The sequence below is a fragment of the Ranitomeya variabilis genome, chromosome 7 (assembly GCF_051348905.1).
Source record: "Ranitomeya variabilis isolate aRanVar5 chromosome 7, aRanVar5.hap1, whole genome shotgun sequence".
Classification (NCBI taxonomy): domain Eukaryota; kingdom Metazoa; phylum Chordata; class Amphibia; order Anura; family Dendrobatidae; genus Ranitomeya; species Ranitomeya variabilis.
The window spans coordinates 198,277,047-198,281,464 of NC_135238.1; positions in this window are offsets into that span (position 1 = coordinate 198,277,047).

Consider the following 4,418-nt stretch of genomic DNA (forward strand, 5'->3'; position numbering starts at 1 on the left):
CCGCTATGTGTTTCCGCCGCGGAAAAAAATGCAGCATGGGCACATCAACTGTGGAATGCATAAGAAATTAATGGGATGATGTTTGTAAGCGTTTTTTAACTTTTCCGCTGCGGAAAATCACAGCAAAAAGCTTAAAAACGCAATGTGGGCACATAGCCTGATGGTAAAAATGGTCACTGATCAAACTGACACTCTGATCAAAAACACTGATGAAACATGGATCGTCTCCTGTGTACAAGAAAAATCACTGACATGTGAAAGAGCCCTTAGCTTCAGGCCACTTAACCTGTAGAAGTAAACAAAAAAAAAGTTCATGAAAATGAAGATAAACTGATACAGGCAACATATGTTTTACTTTTTTTTTCTGCGTAATGAGTTTAGTTTATCTGGTGGAAGAATTAAACAGTTGGATGCAGCGAGAGGAGAATGGCTGATTAGTAGATCACATCCTCAAGGATATCCTGACTCCTGAAAAATCTGCCATTCCTGGTACAGATTACCATCTGGTCTTCGAACCCAACTCCCAGGTAGTAGTAGACTTGGCTTTATACAGGTGGACCGATGTGGTAAGAACGGATACAAGCCCACACATCCTAATCCTTAAGGCATGATTGCTATCACAATTATTTTCTCCCCTGAAACTATGGATATGTTTCTGCATGCTCTAAATTTACTCTGCTGAGCTTAGGTGGAGGTCCTTACACTCTGACACGTAACGTTGTGTCAGTATTGTTTTACCTAAAAAAATTATATACGGCTTTCATGAAAACTTGCCAAGAAAGTGTAGTGGATTGGAGCCAAGAATAGTGTGGTACATATGCTGGATGCAGCTGAACTGAAGGAGATAAAGTTAATTTTTTTTTTATCCATTGACGTTTAACAGTGGATTAGTTAAAAACCGATAAAACACTTATGGAAAACTAAAGTAAAAAGCATGTCCTCCACTTTTCATCCATTTAGTTCCTGAAAATGGATGAAATGGATGAATGGATCTCCATAGACTTTACGGTTGAGGTCTTCATACAGTATCTGCTCATATTTTATTCTTGCTGCTCCTATAAGCAGGGCCAGTTTTAGACAAAGTGGGGCCCTGGACAAAAGTTTAAAGTGGGGCCCCAAATGCTAACAAATTGCACCATCACACAGAAAAAGTTTGATTGTATTCACATGCGCTGAGTTCTGGCCGTTAGACGAGAGAGATCCACAACATTGAAGTCGTTCTATACAATATAATGCACTCCCCATTGTCCTCCATATAATATAATACACTCCCCATAGTCCTCCATGTAGTATAATGCACACCCAATAGTTCTTCATATAGTATAATGCAACCCCCATATAATAATAATAATAATAATAAAAATAATAATTTTATATAGTGCCAACATATTCCGCAGTGCTTTACAAATTATAGAGGGGATTTGTACAGACAATAGACATTACAGCATAAAAAACCACAGTTCAAAATAGATACCAATAGGAGTGAGGGCCCTGCTCGCAAGCTTACAATCTATAGTATAATTCACACCCTATAGTCCTCCATATAGTGTAATATACTCCCTATAGTCCTCCATATAGTATAATGCATCCCCCATAGTCCTTCATATAGTATAATGCATTCACAATAGTCCTCCATACAGTATAATGTAACCCCCATATAGTATAATACACTCCCCATAGTCCTCCATATAGTATAATACACTTCCCACAGTCCTCCATATAGTATAATATATTCCTCGTAGTGATCCATATAGTATAATGCAACCCCATAGTGCTTCATATAGTATAATGCATTCCCCATAGTCCTCCATACAGTGTAATGCAGCCCCAATATAGTATAATACACTCCCAATAGTCTTCAGTAGGGCATAATGCAGCCCCCATGTAGAACACAGAGTATAATCTAGCTCTCTTATAGTACACATAGTATAATGCACTCCCCATAGTCATTGATAGAGTATAACATAATCCACATAGTGTACAATACAACCCCCATATGCTATAATGCAGCCCCCATAGTGTATTATGCAGCCCCCATATTGTTTAGTGCAGCCCCCATAGAGTATAATGCAGCCCCCATATGGTTTAATGCAGCCACCATATGGTTTAATGCAGCCACCATATGGTATAATGCCATCCCATAGAGTATAATGCTGCCCCATAGAGTATAACACAGCACCGATAGAGTATAATGCAGCCCCCATATGGTATAATGCATGATCCCTAATATTGTGTTTGGACACTATTACTATGTGGGGTGCTAAAGGCGGGTGGAGGAAGTCTTCATGGTGGTCTGGGCTGGATGGAAAAGATACAAAAAATGAACAAGGAAAAATGTGATCTGTGAGTCAGTGGATTTATCTGTATGGCATTCACTTATGAGGTTGCCAGAGCACCTAAATAAAAGTGGTATCTACGCCTATAGTTTCACAGTATGGTGGTAATATTGGTATAACTAAAGTGCAGTTTTTTAGTAGCAGTGTTGTGGTACTATTTGGTCACTATGTGGCTGTAGTTGTATAGTGATATTATTGATAATAATGGTGTTTGCTCAGTAACAGTATTAGCAGGCCATTCAATCACTATTTAGTGGTAATGGTAGTGGTCATGGTGTGGCGGTATTAGTTGAGCCTTGTTTAGAAATATTATTGGTTAAATTGGTCTTTATATAATGTGTTTTGTTCAGTAACGTTATGAGGGTAATACTTCATCACAGTATGATGGTGATCTGTGCTCCTGCTATAGTGGTGGAGGGGTGAATGGGGAGGCAAGGTTAACAATTCAAATTTAAAGACATGAAAACCCACCTTCAGGAATGCTGAGAATACCGCCGCACACTCAGGAATGACCTGGTATTGCCCTTTTCAGGGTATGGTTCTAATAAGAGACGACACCGATTTTAAGGTTTAGTCTGTTGGAAAGATCCCCATCTTGAATGGATCAGGGGTGCGCAGGCTCAGCCTCCGCTCCATGACTTTTCCATGGGACTGTGCTGAGCGCTGCCCTTGGCTTTGACCAGCAGTGCCATATGATGAATGACCCACTCACCTGTTCCCTCCATCACTAGCAATAAGTTAAATTATGGATAGGGGGTAACATTGTTTTTAGAATAAACCTTTAAAATCCTGAGTGGTCAGTGGTTGTATGACGGGTACTTCCTTGAAGTTAAGACTCATCACTATGGTAAAAAATAAATACAATGAAAAGTAAAAAAAAAAGTTTAAACAAATTACAAAAAGAACCACAAAAGGTAAATCCCTTCCCTTCTTTTCTCCATGTTTTTTTTTTGTTTTATTGTCACCCATCTGCCCCCAAAAAGCTATAAAAATGTCATATGGACCCCAAAATGGTATAAAAACTAAAGCTCCGCGCGCATAAGGCTATGTTCACACGTTGCGTTTTTGCTGAGTTTTTTTTATGCAAGGTTTAAGCTGATTACAAAAAGCAGGTTTTGCTTTTCTTTTTCTGCGTTTTTTGCTTAGTTTTTGCAGGGTTTTTATTGCTGCGTTTTTGTCAGGGTACATTTGTCTCTTGCGAATGCTGATAAGGTGCATGAAACAATAATGTGATTCTGGTTCTTCTGGTTTCGGCGCCAAAAACGCAGTGAAACTTGATATCTCCGTTTTTGCAGCGTTTTTTGCACTATGCAATGGTGAAAAGCGCTGAAAAAACTCTGGAAAGTGACATGCTGCAGGAACGCAGCTCTTCGACAAAACAGGAAAAAAAAACCCTCATACGATTGTCTGAAAAGACAAAAAAGTGACAGTTTTTGGAAGAAAAAGCGAAAACGCAAAAACAAAAATTGCCTGCCTCCTTAAGAAGTTAAAGGGGTTGTCCAGGATTTGCCAAAAATGGCCGCGTTCTGCTGAAAACAGCGCCCCCATGTCTGATTTACGTCTGGTATTGTAGTACAGATGTGGCAGCCATACTTACCAACCTCCTTGCCCCAGGGACGCCCGCTGACCGTCCAGGACCATTTGGTACCCTTGGCAACTATGGAATGGGGCCGAGCTGCAATACCGCACACGACCTGTGCACAGCTGTGGCGCTGTTTGTGACAATCCCTTTAACTTGGACCTCTGCATACCTTCTTTTACTGTATTTACTTCAATTTATGAAGTTGACAGTTAAAGGTGACGTCGCTGCCGCAAATCTCTGTATTAAACCCGGATTCAGACTGTTACATCCGCAGCGTTACATAAGAGTCCGAACTTTCCTGGCATGAAAAATAGAAGTGAGCTTCCAGCCGGCAGTGAAAGGGTTACTAAAGAGGGCGTGGCCGACAGATGGCGAGCGATCCGTGACTCCGCCCACAGCATCGTGATGATTTGCGTCATCTCCAGTGGGCGGAGAGTAGAGGGATTCTGCGCACTGATTGGCTGAGAGGGCTTGACAGGCGACTTTGGCCGTGTTGCCCC